Here is an 18,986-nt window from a genome sequence, read left to right as displayed (position 1 = left end):
TGTGTTCTAGTGGTTCAGACAAGGGATACTGGTCTCAAAATCAGTGAGAAGACAGTGCAGGCCTCGAGGGAGTTGCAGAACCACCATCTGTGCTGCTGGGCCTTTCTAAGTCTGGAGGAAGTTAGGATCAGCAGACCCGTCAGATTAGTTGCAGTGCGTGCAGATGCAGGGGAGTGACTCTTTCACTCCAAGGGAGATTTCTTCGGGTGTCGCTCACAGACCTGGAGAAGAACCTGGATGAAGCACAGACACAGCAGTAGTCGTCCCAGATGCAGTAGAAATTCCCAAAGCGAAGTCCAAAGTGCCCAGACGGTAGAAGTAGAAGTGGCTTCAGATCTGAATCTTGTTCCACGACTAATCTCAAGAGCTACCCACAGGTAAGCTCTTAAGTAACCTAAGGAAATGGTTGGGGCGATTCAGGGGTCCCTCCCAGAGGAAGGGCTGGACAGAGGGGGAAGATACTCCCATGTCCTTTGTCCAGGTTCGCACCAGAGTGGTAGCCAACGGCTCCATGAACGAGCTTCAACTGTTGGATGCAAGGAGGGCACCACATTTACCCTTCAAAGCAACCTGGTGGCTCTGGCAAGCACCCCCACCCCAGCCAAATACACTAAGTCCTGTGACAGGAAACCTATTGTTCTACCTTCCCCTGCTCAAGCCTGGCTCAGCAGCAGGAGGGTAGAATCGTTTCTGTGGTCAGAAGCAGCACTAGCTTGCTGTTAGACCCTGAAAGGCTTGTACCGAGAAAACAGGTGGGATCCTACATCCATCACTGGAATTGGTGTAGGACTCCAACAGGTTTGCTACCAAACATGACCAGTTTCTGTGAAGCCAATGTAAAGTTAGACATCTCTTAATTGACTTTATGTCTACTATATGTATAAAATGGCAGACCGCACTGAAAAAGCCTGGAGAATTGACTCCTGGGTTTGTAGCGGGTGTCCCGCTCATGCAAGGCACCCTCACACTCATAACTAAGCACCCTGCCTTCAGAATTGAAAGGCCTGCCTTAGGGGTGACTTACAGGCTTTAAATACAGTGACCTCAGATACAAGGAAACATATCTGTTGTGAGTAGTGCTAGCACCAGCTCACACAGGCTGCAATGGCAGACCTGTAGTCCCGTGGTTTCTCATGGGTGGCATACTACATGCTGCAGCCTATGGGAGATCCCTGGTGTACCTATGCTCTGGGAACCTTAGTACCATATACTAGGGACTTAGAAGGGTACACCAGTACCCATTTAGAAAAGTACTTACCATAGTTCAATTTAGGCAGAGCACAGTGCCTGGGGTTCTGATTTGCAGGATCCCATTCAGACTAGTCAGAAAACTTTAGAGGGAGTCTAGCAGTAGTCTAGCAGTGGACAGAGAGTTCACCGATTTCTAGTGCCTATCAAAAAATGGCCATACAGCACTAATTCACAGGCAAAAAATGTTATTTACCGCTACAGTTTTCCATACTCAGATTGCATACTACCTCTAAAGTCTACTCTGTTTCTAAAACCTTGCATGAAAATTCTGACCTTGATTTTAAAAACTTCCAATCACTTTTTTGTTTGAATGACCATCTCCTTACTTTCCACCCTCTGCAAACCTCCTCTCAGAATTCAGCTAACTCCAAGTCATGCATATTTTCATTAATCTCTATATTTCTACTGATTGTCCACACCTTAACAATAAAAATCTCCACTGCTTTAACAGTCATATTCTACTTCCCTCTTACTCATCTTTTAACCCCACTTACTATCTACATGAAGTCCCATACTCATCCAATCATCTCAACTACTAGTAAATTAACCCAACATAGACACTGGAGTAAAATGGAACGGTCGTACCCTTAATGCACAAGACTAATTAGGCCCACAAAGCTAGCCTCAACAGCCCCTGTGATGCAGGCGGGCCCACAAAACCTTCTGGTTGGCCTCATTGAGCCCAAGGCAATGCATATCTGAGTGCTATAGGATACTCGAGAGCCCTTATGTTATGCCACAGACTTATCCCAATAACCAAAATAACTACTGAACTAACCACCTATCTTGGGTTCTGGGGAGCGTGATGTCCGGAATAAAGCATTTTAACGCCTCAGAGGGTAGTATGTGCTATATAAATGCAAATACCATACATTTCAATGGGCAACGTGACCCACAGTCCTGTAATGGCTGCCACACATTTTACACTTCTAGACAACAGATAAGGGGGAGGGGGGCTCTGCTCACTCTGCCTCTTTATATTTATTATTTGAAATTAATTTTCAGAACGCAGTGATCATGTCCCAGAGTCCAGTAGTTGCTACAACAACAGTATACAGTTTGAAGCAAGCTACTCTGGATTGACTAATCCCTATCGAAGTGGTTAATCAGAACATATCTGGACACCAACAATCCAAATATACCCATTTAACCAATTAAGGACCACCCAAGCCATCTCCTAAGCAATTGACTGAAAAAAGCCTGACCCAATCTACACCAAATCACAAAAGTTCTAACTAGCTGCCAAATTAGGTGCAATTCTGTTCAGATTTTGTTTCCTGTATCTTCCACAGACTTTTCCTATGATAATTAACAGGGGAAATAAATGTTCTATGACTGCTCTTTTTGTTGACCCACGCTTCACGGATCACCTCGAAACTTTACAGGAAGGAGATTAATTCTTTTTGCAAAGTTTGATGCAGGGTCGCCAAAAGTGTTTTCAGGAATTCCCAATGTCAGCCCTATCTTGACCCGACTCCTTATGGGAACAGTCCAGCCCAAACTGCCACGCCGGGTCCTCCTTGGACCAGAAACAAACATCCTGGGACCAGTTTGGGGTATCACCCCTCAGCCAAGCTAGCTTGACTGGGGGTGAATGTTTGATTTGTTCTGCATTTGGTCCACAATTTGTGTGTATTTTGCTTTCTCGCCCTAAGAGCGCTGGGTAAGCCTAGATGTGGGTGCTGGGCTCACAGTGTCACTGTATTTAAGCTAACCTGGCCGATGAGGGGTGACACTCACAAAACCACACAGACCCATACAGCCATTTACACACCCGCTCACCTACCTATACAGCCACTCACACCCTCACTGCAAAAAAAATGTAGAAATTCACTGAAAAAATCAACGGTTACAGGAACGTTAAACGTAGGAAATATATTTTCTTTAAACGTAGAAATTAATTTAAAGAAAAAAAAAAAAAAAAAAAAAAAAAAAAAAAACTTTACAGGGACTTTATAATTGGGAAACAGAATTTAAAAATCCTTAGAAAGTCAATGAAAAAAAACAAAGGTTACAGAGACGTTTTAGCTAGGCTCAGATTTCACTCTTACAAATCAGTGAAATTGAGCAGTTATAGTTACATGAGCTAACTAGAACTTACACGTCCAAAATGCACCCAATTTCTAACAAAAAGTGACATACTGAATGATTTTCTTGGCTAATAGGAAACCAACTTAAATTGAGAATGTCCACAGGGGCTAGAATGTTACATGAAATAAGGAACATGGACCAAGAACACTAGAGCACGATGATATGGCTGATTGTTAAAAGATTTCCACTGCTTCAATATGGGAAAACTAGTACGAAAGAAGGGCGTGGCCAAGATGGCATCTTGGTAAGACGCAGTTGCTCTGCTCTCCGCTGGGCCTGTTTTCGCATTTCCAGTGGCGGAAAGGGCACCAAAGCATGCCTAGGCTATTGAAAAAGGGCGGCGCATCATTCCGGGAGGTGACGGAGGGCCAGGTCCCAGCATGAGAGGCAACTTCGGAACCGAATCAGAGCGGCCCGGGATGTGACGGAAGGCCGCAAAAGGCCGCGGCAGAAGACTTGGAGCAGAGGGCGCCTGGGTAGGTCTTCTGGCAGTTCCCGTGTCTGGTAAGGGGACCGCCACTGCTACACAACGTGACCAGAGCCGCAACGTCGGCTGCGAGAGCAGAGGCCTGAATCGGCAGCTGCGGAGAGGAGCCTGGGCCGCATGAACTACACGAGGCCCCGACTTAGCAGGCCTAGGTAAGTCTTCATCCCAGCAATCTGCTTATTGCCAGAGGTGCTGGCTATTTGCAGAGCCCGCACGGCTGCCCAGTCAGCACGAACCTCTCCCCCCCCCCCCCCCCCCCACGGCCACAGGAAGACAGGACTCCTCCCCCCGCCCCCCCAGGTGGATAACCAGCAGCCTACGGAAGCCCTGGGGAGGCATATACGCCACATGAGGGCCCCATATCAGCAACCCATTGACTGTCAGAGCTGTTGCCCGCACCGGCTGCACGGAGAACTCACGCGGCCTCTCCATCTTCAAGGGCCTCCTCCCCGTGGCCACAGGAGAAGAGAAGGACCTCCCCCGGTGGACAATCAATAGGAAGGCATATACATCGTTCACGGGCCTCGCTGGAGGAGAGACCTGCAAGGAGGCCCTATTGACTCCGATCACACTGGGGCTACTGGGGGCAATAACGTACTCCGTGGCACAGGCGTTCCAGACAGGGGGAAGATCGGTTGAGCCTCCTGCACCACCGCATTGGCTCTGAGGAGTATGCAGCCTGAACACGGGCTACACTAAGAGGTGAGAGCGACAGCGGAACACGGGTAGGATAGCACCGCAACAGAAAGGCCCCGGCACAGAGCCCCTGATGAACACTAAACACCCCGACATTAATGACTAAAGGGAGGCACGAAGGGAGAGCCCAACACGACAGAGGTGCACGGCGGGGAGAGTCACCACGCAACAGCCACAGCTCAGCAACACCTCACCTCTACCAGCACCGCCTTTTGCTTCGAGCCTTCACTCGTCCAGGGAGACACTAACACTACAGACTTCAACAGGAAGTCCTTAAGCTGCAGGAACAGAACCTGGACCTCCAAGCCCACACGGAGGACTTGGAGAATAGGTCCTGGCGGAACAATATCCGCATCTGCGGCATGGCCCAGGGTGAGGACGGCGACATTGAGGCACTCGTGATGGGCTTCTTCCGCTCCATCATGGGCAAGTCTCCTGAGTTCACCATCAAACTGGATCGCACTTACAGGGTAGCTCCCTAGGAGGGTGGCCCCGGCTCCCCCTGCTAACATTTTGACGTGTCCACAACTATCAGCTAAAGGAGCGGTTTCTCCACGAGGCCTGGCATTGCACGGACTTTACCTATGAAGGTTCAAAGCCTATGCTATTCCAAGACTTGGCAGCCACTACCCTACTCAAGCGCAAAACCTTCGGCCCTATCACTTACCACCTTCGAGAAGCTGGCATCAAGTACTTCTGGGGACATCCCTTTAGACTAATATTGAATGAATGAATGATTACGGTCTTATATAGCGCATGGCTACCCGGAGGCATCCCAGCGCTTCAACTCGACTAGATCTCGGAAGAATCAGGCAAACAGGAAGGTTTTCAACCTCTTCCTAAACCTAAGGTGGTTAACTTCCATTCTGATGGAATCGGGAAGGTTGTTCCAAAGGGTGGCGGCTTGAAAGGAAAAGCGCCTGCCTCCCATTCGCACTCTCCTGGTTCTAGGGATTGCGAGCAGCTTCTTATTATCAGACCTTAGGGTACGTCCAGGATGATATAAGTGGAACATTGCTTGAGTCAAGGATGGTCCTATTTTATTAATTGCCTTATGGACCGTAATCAAAGCTTTAAACTCTACTCTTTGTTGGACAGGCAACCAGTGGAGTTGGCGCAATGCTGACTTAGCCGAAGTCCGGCGAGGGACATTCAGCAACAATCGAGCAGCGCAGTTCTGTACTGTCTGCAAGGTTTTAATGGTTGCTTGTGTGGTGCCTAAATACAGCGCATTCGAATAGTCCAGGCGTGAAAGAATCAAAGCCTGCACTAATATTCTCCTGGCCTCCGACGGAAGAAGCTTAATTATCTTCCTCAGTAGTCTAATGATGGCATAACAAGTTCCTGCCACCTTGCGAGCTTGAACACCAAAGTTTAGGGCTGGGTCCAACCAGACCCCCAAGCTCTTAATTTGTTCTTTAGGTGAAGGCGGAGGGCCAAGATTAGACGGCCACCAACCCTCTACCGTATTAGCTGGTTTATACCCTAGCAGCATCACCTCCGTTTTTGCTCCATTCAATTTTAAGAATGATCGATCCATCCATTCTTGTACTTTGTTGAGACATAGGGAAAGATTCTCAAATGGAGCATCCTTGGAGGCCAGAGAGCTAATAAGCTGCGTGTCGTCTGCGTACGTTACCAGCTGTACTCCCCAGGGAAGCACCACCTCGGCCAAGGGCCTCATGTAAATGTTAAATAGGGTAGGGCTGAGGGATGAACCCTGGGGAACACCGCACTGCAGACGCATTTGAGGGGAGCAGGCATCATCCTCAAAGACCGCAAAGGTCCTATCGGAAAGGAAAGAGCGCAGCCATTTTAGTGCACCTCCCCCGACACCTACTTTCATCAGTCTGTCACGGTGTCGAAGGCGGCATTTCAAAGGGGAACTGAGACAGTTCCACGACCTGGGGCTAATCGATGTGTGGCTCCATTTCCATCCCCATTCAAAGGACTACACTTTCTACTCCACTCCTGCAGGTCTTATGCCCGTTTAGATCATTTCATGGGGTCTCGGTTCCTCCTTCCTTCTATACAGGACTTGGTTATTGAGCCACAGGCGTTATCGGACTGACCACAACTCTACTATTTCCCCCCGCTCCTCGTCCACCTTATTCCTGGAGGCTCAGAGATACTCCTTCACCACCCTGAAGTCATTGCACGCCTCACTAAGAGGCTAGAAGACTACTTAGCCACAAATGATACCCAAGAAACCGTCATAGTATCCCTGATGAAAACACTTAAACTAGTGGCTAGGGGTGACTTTATAGCTACGTCCTCTGCAGATAACAAGACACGTAGGGGGAAAAGGGAGCTTTCCAAGCAGGTCTCAGAATTAGAAAGGATTCACAAACGAACAGGAGCTCCCAGGGTATGGAGGCAGCTAAAGGCAGCACAAGTTCAATTAGCCAGCCTGGACTTGGACAGAGCGGAGTATGCGGTCCTTCATCTAAAACATATGTTGTACACAGGAGGGGACAGATGCGGCTGCCTGTTAGCGCACAAATTGCGCACGCAATGCCAGGCAGCGGCCGTCCCGATGATCTTTGATGCTGGGGGAGGTGAACATTTGCGGAGGTGGATATATTCCACGCTTTCAGGGATTTTATTGCAGAACTTTACTCTGCGCAGCGAACACCAGAACAAAACCCCTCCGCATACTTAAAGGCCACCTCCTTAGACAGCCCGATTCGGGTCAAAGACGTTATTTTGGCCATTGCTCAAACTCCTTAAATCTCCAGACGGGTGTACCACCATCTTTTATAAACCTTTCAGCTTGATCTTGGCTCCGATATGGGCTCGACTCTTAAATGCAATTGGTGACACTTGAGACATGCCTCCTACGATGCTCATGGCAGCAGTGGCAGTCTTGCCCAAGCCTGGCAAGCATTGCCCCTCATATAGGCCCATTTCCCTGCTGAATATCGATCTTAAGATCTTCACCGGGATACTAGCAGCCAGACTGGGCCCACTAATGCCGGGATTGATAGAGCCAGACTAGGCCGGATTTGTCGCGACGAGACAATGCAGCGACAAGACGAGGAGACTGCTCCACCTCCTGGACAAGGCACATCAACAGCCAGTGGAACGAGTAGTGTTATCTGTTGATGCCAAAAAGGTGTTTGAGAGTACATTGGCCCTTTTTAGAGACCACTCTGGAGCTGTTTGGAATAGGAAGTCGATTTCGCAGGTGGGTGCTCAGTGGATATAGCCACCCCTCGGCCACTGTCAGAGTGAATGGCTGTACGTCTGATCCCTTTCCGATCGCTAGAGGCACGCAACAGGGCTGCCCGCTCTCCCCACTCTTGTTTGCCCTCTACATGGAGCCGCTGGCCCAGAAAGTTCGGGAGAATCAGATGGGTTCTTTTGGGAGAGAGCGGCATACCATCAGCCTGTACGCAGATGATATCATCGCCACGCTTGAGACCCCCGAGTCGTCTGTTCCTGCTTTTCTTGCTTATAAGGAGTTATCTGCTGCTTCGGGTTTGAGTTAATGTGGCCAAGTCGCTGACCCTAGGTTTCTCCTACAGCCACCAACTATTGTTGCGCTTAACCAGGCATGCCCCATCAGCTAGGATCAGAAAACCATTCCCTACCTGGAATATCACATTATCAGTTTCCACCGCAGAGACAGTTTCTTTAAACTACACTAGCTTACTAGCGCAGGCACGGCAGGACCTATGGTGAGGGCGGCGGTTTGGCCTTTCATGGCTAGGCCGAGTGGCAGCCCTTAAAATGAACATACTCCCTAAAATTCTACATCTCTTTCAGACTTTACCTGAATTATCCTCCTTTGCTTGGGCGGACAAGAAACTGTGTAAAAACAGTGACATGAGTTTTAGGCCTCCTGGGGAGGGGGTTTGGGAATACCCAACTTGGACCACTGCTATAAGGCTACACAGATTCACTGCTTATTGGAATGGGCTCAACCGGGAAGCACTGGCTTTTCATGGATGGAGCATTAGCCAGCCAGCCCCTGTGGAAGATTCCCTTTCTCTGCAGATCATCCCTACCTCCTGGACTCTATCGCTCTCCAATAGTGCGAGAGACCTTAAACGCATGGGACTCCACAGCTACGCGCAATGGTCTTACCACATTCCCATCGCCTTTTACCCCTATCACTAACAATCCTGACTTCACCCCGGGCGCCAACCAGGCAGCTTTTGGTTATTGGAGCCAGGAAGGCCACAGATCCATAGGGCATTTTTTTAAATGTAAATGGTCTTTCGTAGATTTTCGATCTGATTTCGCTATGCCCGAAACTGATCGGTGCCACTATCAGCAGACGCTACACTGGGTGATGCCACCCCAGGTTCGCCAGGGAGCTGAGAGATGGCTCACCCCGTATGAGCCGTGGCTGCTCTCCAAGCAGTCCACTAAACAGCATATCACAGAATATCACATCGTACGCCCTCCGAAACAAGCGACTAAATCTGCAGACCAGAAAAGGTGGGAGACTGAGTCGGGGCGGACACTGACTCGAAAGGAATGGGGCGACATTCACTACAGGGCTCGACAATCAGCGCGCAATATCTCCAGTGTTGAGTCTGCTACGAAGATAGTGACGTATTGGTACTGTCCCGCAGGCTGCAGAAGAGCGACCCCAGCCATTCCCTGAGCTGTTGGAGGGGATGTGAGGCTGTAGGTACACTGCTTCACTTACTATGGGACTGCCCTACTCTTAAGGCTTATTGGTCACAGGTTCAGGACGAGAATGCTCAACACTTTGATACCACTATCTACGCCTTCTGGAATATGTCATTTTGGGCGTCTCGGACAGACTAAAATTTCCCCTCAAGTCCTGCAAAGGTAGGCATAGGAGTATAGCCTTAGAGGTGGCACTACAAAATATACTGTCCCTCTGGGGCTCGGACAGAACTCCTACGATGCAAGGGTGGCTACACAGGTTATGGCATGTGCTTGGTATGGAGCGTTTCTCTTCCTCTCTCCAGGAAGAAGGGGCCTCGTTGGCAAACTTGTGGTGCCCCTTTATTGCCTTGCTGTGCTCTGAATTTTGCGAGCTCAACTGCCCTAGATATATGCGGCTGTTGTGCCTCTCTGCACTATCACAAGATCTCACCCAATCCCAGACCCACTGATTTGCTCCACGTTATGCTTAGTTATTTCCTTGGTGGCAGTTGAGGTGCAGGGAGGGGGATAAGGGGGAGGTGGAGGGCAGGGATTTTTTCTTGTTTACTTCTTATGCTCTGCGTTGCGTTAGGACTGCTTATGGCCCATGACCTGGGTGCTATTGCTTGATTTTTTTTTTTTTTTTGCAAAAACAATTTTTATTGCTTTACACAGTAACACTTGCCTTCGGTAGTCACCATCATACCAACAGACAATCCCCATTTCTCGATTCCAAGAAATAACAATCTAAACCACCACCATCTAGCAATTCGTTGTCCATCCAACTCCCGTAAGTACATAGGCCCTCCCCCCTCCCCCGTGTCAGTGTCAGTGTGCCGTAATACAGGGTATAAGGATAGTTCTCTCCATTTAAGGTGCCGTGTTATTGGTTGCGGACCACCCCTCACCCCCAGAGTCAGGGTCAAAGCTGTAAGGAGAGGTGAATTACTCTTGCCAGCGCGTGTGTTCTACCAGGTATCTCCCTAAATCTGCGCTTCCGCAGGCTGCTCCAGAGTTTCATCATCCTCGACCACATCCTGTCCCCACCCCTGGAGCTCAACCACTAGTGCCTCCCAAGCACGTGCCATGTCCCGCGCCTTATCATCGTTCCCCCGCAACGCTAACTGTAGCCGGAGCGTACCCTCACTATCCGCCCATTTTGTAAAAGTCGCTTTCCATCTCTTGAAGCTGGGGCCAGCCCTCGATTTCCAGTGCAGGGTGATTTCTCTTCTGGCCACAACTAACCAGAGATCACAAAACCTGCTTGTGACTTTCGTGCGAGGAGTGTGGGGGAACCACAGCAGCAAACTCCCAGCTCCACCCCCAGGTCCCGCCCCGTTACTTGGGACAAGCAATCAGTAACCTCCTCCCAGTAGCGCCTTATTGCCTCGCAGGACCAGAACATGTGTTTGAAGTCAGCCCCCTCCTCCCCACAGCGAGGGCACTGCGGTGTGGGGCCCCCAAAATACTGAAACAATTTAGCCGGTGTCAAGTATGCCCTGTGCAAGATGAAGTACTGCACCAGTTGAAACCGGGCATTACGTGTGCACTTCCAGGCCCGTCTCTGCAGCGTGGGCCACGTCAGGTCTGGGATAGGTCTCCCAAGATCCGTCTCCCATTTGTCCTTCAGTGCGTTCAAAGGGGCGAGCTGTTCCGTCGCCAGTCTCCGGTAGAGGCACGTAACGGCCTTAATTGTGCCCGCCGCCATGACTACATATTGGCACCCCGCCGCCGTCTGGGGCTCAGAGTCCCGCGTTCCAGTGTTTCTGGAGACCTGCCACCAGGGCTGCATGGAGCAGATAGTCTCCCCTCGGGATCCCAAAGGAGTCCTGCAGCCCCTGGAACGGCTGAAGCACTCCATTGAGGTACAAGTCCCCCACCACCTGTATCCCTAGGTCCTCCCAGGTTGCCAGTCCCGACCAATCCCCTCCATGGGGGAGGGCCGTACACATACCCAACGGGATCTCCGGAGCGTAAGGGTGAGCAATTCCGGCCCTCCGTAGGCTTCGGTTCCAACACAGCCGTAGCGTTCGCTCTTCAAGAGTCAACTGCGACAACTCGAGTCGCTGTTGGAAGACAATAAAAGAAAGTACATGACGCGGGATCAGTCTGTCCTGTGGGCCCTCCGGGCCTCTAAATTCCCTGGCCACCGCCTGCGTGAGCCATTGGAGCTGGGCAGCCAGATAATACCATTCTTAGTCGGGCACCGCGAGCCCCCCCTCAGCTCTGGGTCGTCGTAGAGTGGCCAGTGCCACTTGCCTCCTGCCAGCCCCCCAGATGAAGCCCGTGACCAAGGCCGTGAGCTTTCGGAAAAACGACCCCGGCACCCAAATAGGGAGCGTACGGAAAAAATACAACAGGTGTGGGAGCGCCACCATCTTCAGTAGCGCCACCCGTCCAGCCACCGAGAGAGGAAGAGTGCTCCAGAATCCTATACTGCCCACCAGGCCCCTGATTGCCCTCCCCTCGTTCCCCTCCAGCAGGTCGTGCTGGGTGTGGTAAATGTGCACTCCCAGGTACGGGGGGGGGGCTGTCCCTGCTGGGTAATGGGGTACACACAAGTCTTGCCCCAGTTGACTTTCAGGCCCGACAAGTGGCCAAAGTCCTGCAGGAGATCCCTGGCGCCCCGGAGGGCCCCATCAGCATCTGCCAGGAAGAGCAGTAAATCATCCGCATAGAGGGAAATATAATGGGTTTCCCCCCGTAATAGTAGGCCGGCCTGGGTGCTATTGCTTGATGCATCTTGTTTTGTCCTTTCTGTCTACTAAAACAATAAAAAAATATTTAAACCCAAACTAGTACGAAAATGCCTATGCAGGGTTTAGAACTCCTTAGGCCAGCACTTTAGGATACAATGTTAAGGCCCAAACAAGTTATGTAATAATATGAACAATGGGGATTGGGAAATACGAGTATTTTTCCTACGTGAATGAGACATTATGAACTGCAAATTTATGTAAAGATGCCATTAATTCCAATGTGTGTTTTACAGATGAAATTAGTAAAATTAGCTTTTTAGAAAATATGTCCAAGTAGCCCCCAGCCCACCGGATGCCAGCGCACACAACCACTGAACTGCATCCTCCTCAAACTGGGCTCCCTGCACAGACACGCCATAGAAATCTGGGACCTCACACGCCTGACGTAGCCGTCCTCACAGAGACATGGGCCAATGCCAACTCCGCACATCGCACCGGACAACGCAACCGCCATCCTCGACGGATACAAGATCCTGAGAAAAGACCACCCACCCACCCAGGAGGAGACATCACCATCATCTACAAAGACTCCCTTCGCTTGACAACCACCGACCTGGATGATGCCTTACCCTCCATAGAACATCTTCACTTCCAGATCCAGACCAACACCAAATATGCTCATCGGAACCCTCATCTACAGACCGCCTTGCCCCTGCACTCCGCTCACCATCATCGCAGACATCATCTCACCCCAAGCCCTCACCTCCATAGACTACATACTAGTCGGAGACCTAAACTTCCATCTGGACACCCAAGACGACCCCAACACCACCACCCTCCTAGAGAGCCTCATCAACATAGGACTGAAGCAACTTGTCTCTGCCCCCACTCACACAGCCGGACACACACTCAACCCAGTCTTCGCAGGAGGAAACAGAGCCTTCTTCAGTCACAAAACAGAACTACTCTGGACTGACCACCACTGCATCAATTTCTCCTTCAGAACAACCACCGCACACAAGCATGCATGTTGCCTTCCACGCAGGAGCTGGAACAAAGTCACCGAACAATTCACCTCCGCCCTCACATGCACTTCACCCCCAACCACATCAGACACCAGCACCGTGACAAGCAACCTTCACTGATCGATTAAGAATGAGCCGACACATTCTGTCCCCTCCAGAAGGCTGGATGACAAGAAAGCAAGATGCTTCACCACGGCACTCCAAGAATCAAAGCGCTCCTGCTGACTACTTGAAATGACATGGAGAAACAACAAAATACCAGAAACATGCACTGCCTACGCAACAGCCACCGCAGCACACCCCCAACTCATCAAAGCCATAAAGAAGAACTTCATCCGAGAATCCTCGCCAACACCCACAACTCCAAGGAACTAGGGGAGAGGAGAAGGCCCAACGGCTAGGGCGGTCGACCTTGGATCTGGGGAACTGGGTTTGAGTCTCGGCAATGACGCTGAACATCCTGTGATTCTGGGCAAATCACTTAATCTCCCCGTGCCCAACAAAAAATAATGTGTGCTCATGTAAAGCAACTGGTGCTATATAAAGCTCTCTGATACCCGAAACAGGGTCAAGTTCGCGCAATATAAAACTCCATAAAATAATAAATTAAATAAAAAAATAAAAAATCATACAGGAATTTGCCACACTCAACAGCGAAACATACGTCCAACCCTCCCAAAACCTCTGCAACAGACTCAGCTCTCTTTCACCTCAAGATCAAGACGCTTTACATCTATGACCAAGACCTCTGCACTGCCTCAACTCCCACCACCAACGATGCCGTCCAACAGACCCTACTCACCTGGACCCCGCTCTCAACAGAAGACACCTTAAAGACCATTAGGAGCATCCACTCCGGAGCACCCCCAAACCCTTGTCTGCCCCACATCTTCCACAGGGCAGCTACTGCCATCGCACCAGAGGTAAGTTGAATGATCAACTGCTCCCTCGAGACCTCCATATCCCCCAAAGACTGGAAGCATGCTGAAGTCAACTCCCTCCTGAAGAAACCCTCTGCTAGCCCAACAGACCTCAATAACTTCAGGCCCATCTTGCGTTTCCATTTGCAGCCAAGATCATCAAAAAGGCAGTCAACACCCAGCTAGCATACTTCATCAAAGCCTACAACGTCCTAGACATCTCCCAAACCAGATTCTGCAACAACCACAGCACCGAGACAGCCCTCCTCGCCGCCACTCACTACGTCCGGGCCCTCCTCCGCCAGGGTCAAACAGCAGCCCTCATTGTCCTGGACCTATCAGCAGCCTTAAACACTGTCTCCCACTGGACTCCACGATGCCGGTATCTGAGGAAAGGTCCTAGACTGCATAGGCTCATTCCTCACAGGCAGAACATAGAGTCTCAGACTCCCTCCCTACCTCCCAGAATCGACAGAGGCCAGATGCGGAAAACCCCAGAGATCCTTTCTCAGCCCCACCTTCTTCAACATCTACATGGCCCCCCTCGCAACCATCGTCAGAAAACACAGGCTCAGCATGGTCTCCTACGCCGATGACACCCAGCTCATCTTCTCCCTCACCAACATCCCAGGCACAACTTCCAAGAAGGGATGAAAGCTGTCGCAACCTGGACAAGGAACAGCAGCCTGAAACTCAACTCCGATAAAACAGACATCCTCATCCCCGCCTCCAGCCCGTCCGCTTCGGACAACACCTGGTGGCCCCCGCCCGTGGAAACCCACCCACCCCGACAGACCATGCACGTAACCTTGGCAACAAACTGGAGTCATTGCTCACTATAAACCACCAGATCAACGCAGTCTCCTCAGCCTGCTTCAATACCCGCCACATACGCCATAAAACCTTCAAGTGGATCTCCTCCATCACCAGCAGCCTGGACTACGGCAACGCCCTCTGACGGAATCAACAAAAAACTTCTCTGCAAGCTCCAGACTGTCCAGAACGCCACAGCCAGACTAATCCTCGACATCCCCTGGCACAACCACATCAATCAACACCTCCGCGATCTCCACTGGCTCCCTGTCGAAAGAAAGATAACTTTCAAGCTGCTCATGCACGTCTACAAGACCCTTCACAACATCCGACCACAATACCTCAACAACCGTGTCTCCTTCTACGCTCCCAAGAGGAACCTCCATTCAGCCGACCTCTCCCTGGCCACAGTCCCACGCTTCTACAGGAACAAAGTGGGTTGAAGGTCCTTCTACCTTGCAGCCAAGACCTGAACGGCCTACCCCTCCAACTCCGGCAAAGCCCTACACTGCTACAATACAGGAAGGACCTCAGGACCTTGCTCTTTAGATGACCCGAGTAGTGCGCTTTACAAACCCCTGATTGACTGATTGTGGTTATAACAAAGGAAAAGCAATATTATTTCAGAATAAGGAAGTGTGTTTTCCTCTCAAATGAGAGGTTGATATCAGGAAATGGGATGCATACAGCACAAGATTCAACAATGCTGAACACCGTGAACGGGCATTGCGTGATTAAAACACGTAGAGTTATTCACAGTCTGAGCAATGAATGCTAGTATAGCACTTGCTTTCTCGGGATGAAGCAGATTTCATGTGGGTGAGCGAGTTTTAGGAATTGTGCAAGACTGGCACTAAAGCAAACACCATCAGCTGCAAAACATTAAAATAATATACAGTATAATATATACAGTGTAATATATATATATATACCCACACACACACCCACACACCAAGGGTCAGTCTGATGCAATGAACATCAAGATTTTTTTTTTAAACACACATAGGCATTCATGACTTGTGAGTGCGCACAACTTTATACAAGTAAAGGAGTTATCTGAATATGTTTAAAGCGGCCCTCACTTCAGGTCATGCAGCACTGCTACCGGGGCATTTAAACATGAGCTATGTTTGAAGCTCAAATGCATAAAACTAGTGTAATTGTACCTGTGCTATTGCCAAATACGTGTTTTGTTCATCGCAGATGACCGAGTTATGTTTTATATGTTCCTAAACATAACTGGCAAATTTCATTCGTATCGCTTGTGTGCGTCTCAAACATAATGGTCCTCATCATCATAGACCATGTTTAATATCTGAATAAGAAACAGAATTGGATTAAAAAAAAATTAATCCATGCGTACAAAGCCTTGCGCTTGAAGCAAAAGGTCATAGGGTTTAAATTAGCTTAAAACGTGTGTTTTGTGTTCAGAATGTTTTTTGTTTGGGGGAATTTGGACATCTTTGTGGAGTGATCAGATGTCAGTACTGGCAGATCCAAAAGCGGCCACGATATCAGTGCCAAGGCTGGAAGAACTTTTAGCAAAAGGGGTTTCAGACAGTCCAGAAACTACATCAAAGACTATGCTCAGATTGACCCATATCAGCCTAGGAACAATTGTGGGGGTAGGGGAGGAGGGGGGGGGGGGGGGGAGGAAGGCAAGGTCATAGGATCTGCAGAGCACTTAGGCCTACAAAGGGGCCCAAGGGTGGGTGGAATATTGCCAGCAAAGCTGAAGCAAACCCAACTACTTGGGCAAGGTCAGCACCAGGGAGCAGAAGTGCCAAAAGAACTTCAGACAGCTGAAAGTAGAGCCGGAGAACAAAATGGGAATAGGATCCGAAGAAGACTTTGAAGTCAGAATATGGTAATTGACGACATGCCCCTGAAAAGAAACAGCGGAACAAATATTCCTCCTTGTGGTGTTTTTCTGTTTCAAAGGAGTCCGCACAGAGGGGCAATATGGACCAGGGATCTAGAGCAGTGCGGACTCTGGGGCTTGTTGTGGCTTTAGCCATGAAGAGACGCTTCCAACTCCACTGTGGTCCTGGTGTGCAAGAGCGCTGCCTGTCACAAGCCTTGGAGTCATGCTTAGACTTCAGGCACAAAAGACAGATTTCGCGGAGTCTGAAATAGATATTTGTTTGTAAAATGAGACATCTTATAATCCAGACACTCATGGAAGCAACATCTCTAAAGCAATTTATTTTAACGTAATTTTTGTTTGGAAAATCAAATTACGAGTGCCTCTGGATCCAGGTCTAACGGTGCGCGGGTGACTGATGACAGCACTAGGTGGTAAAATGTACAGCTACGTGATCTATCTGGAGAAGTAACAGTTGAGTAGGAGCCATGGTACCACCTGTCATCATAGAAGACCTTTTGAAGCTTTTCTGGATTCAGTCTGGTACCTGGAGAAGATTCAATAGGTTATGCATCTATAGGCAGACAAATCCCTCATAACAAATGGATATTCCCGTTGCAACATGAGCCCTCTCTAATGAGTGACCAGCATGTGCTAGGGGCGAAGGTAATAAGACCAAGCGATATATCAAGGGACAATACAACTTAGGGTGCTCGAGACCACAGAAAGGTGATTTAAGCTTTGAAAATAACCACCTAACTGACCCCCACGATCCCCACAAAATGAACTAGCAATATGCAGAAAGACCGTAAGAACTTGAAAGGATTTAGTAAATGGGACATAAGTGGGATTTCCAAACTTAACTTTCCAGGAGGGCCAAGGAGAACGACGTTGATGGATCAACTGAATAAGGACTTCTCACTTTAGCACTCAGACACAGGTTTGATACCTGCAACATGCCCATAAAAAGTAGATCGATCTAGACTGACCTGCAGGGCTTCTCTCTTCTAGAAAACTGGGTACTATGAAGAACATTTTTCTATATATGTAGGATGCTGGTTAATAACTGCCAGATCATTGGGTAACCGGAGATCCAGCTAGATGGTCAATCTGGTTGAGTCTGTTGAAACAAATAGGAAGAGGCACAGCTATATCTCAGGGAGGGAACAAAGATCTGGGTATAGATTAGATCAGTTAAAGATTATGTCTAGAATTTACAATACGCAAGTACAGCTACAGAAACTTGGTAAAGCAGACATTCAGACTTGTGGGTGGCTCCATACATACCATCTGGCATGTTGGAGATTCAAAATGTTTGAAACAAGGTGAAAGATCAAACATCAATGGTCTTATGAACCTTCAATGAGTTTACTGCTAAATTAAGTTATTAGAAACTGGAATGATCATATCCCACCAAAGTACATCAAAATGAGTTACAATATTGAGCTGATGGTCGCAGGCAGGGGCACTGTCCATCTATATTGCAGCCAAAAAACTCCAAGATGGGAATCCTGTGATCAAGCAGGAAGTTAAGCATGGTGGTGGAAATAACTGCACACCAACCGAGGCTGCACCAAACATTTGGCCTGTGCAATAATCATTAGAGGTTTTGTCTTCAGACTGAATATGGTGATGGTAATTGGGTGGACTTTTGCCAATGAAGTAAGAGCTAGTCAGATGTATGAGCTTGGTTCTGTAATGCCATTCTTATTCTATGTGTAATGCAGCTTTAGGCTCATTGATCATTCAAGAGATTTTAGATTAAAGTCCTATTGGTTGACATCACGTCAAGAATCTTAGGAGCGCTTTTGTATTCACAGTGCAAAAAAAGTTTTTAAAATGCTGTCCTTTCTACTGCCCTCAGTGTCTTGATACATTTTGCTTTGACTATTCCTGAACATGACACGCGACTGGGCATTCAATTATAACACGAAAATGTAACATTTTGCATGTGTCATGAAAAAAAAGTGTGGAAATATCTGAATGCAGTGACTTATTACTATTGCAGGGGTGGAACCAGTGCAAGAGAATTATTTAACACAAACATGGATCACAAACTGTTTTCAATGGTAGTTGGTAACTGTAAAATAGCCATTTCACCTCAGCAACGAAATACTGCGTACGTCTACTACTCACACACTAGAAAGAACACGTCACACACATCCAGGACTGACAACACATACAACACACCAAACACAAAAATACCCTTCATACATCCGATATGAACCACTCATGCTACCAGGTAGCTCTCAACAGCACTCTACTTCACTACAGGATATACAATAAACATCAAAAACAACTTGGAACACTGCACACATCCAGAGTTCAGGTACATCACACAGTTGGGCCATCACTGTGCTCACAGGAGCACTTCTTGGATCATACACCAACATCCACTAGAGCATTAAGCAGAAACCTAGCACATCCAACACAGTCAAGATTTGCCACTTAACTGGATTTAACAAAGACACAGGCTACCATGAAATGGCCGGTACTGGAAAAGTCTACTCACCT

The sequence above is a fragment of the Triturus cristatus genome, chromosome 6 (genome assembly GCF_964204655.1).
Source record: "Triturus cristatus chromosome 6, aTriCri1.1, whole genome shotgun sequence".
Taxonomy (NCBI): Eukaryota; Metazoa; Chordata; class Amphibia; order Caudata; family Salamandridae; genus Triturus; species Triturus cristatus.
Note: the sequence above shows the minus strand (reverse complement) of the source record.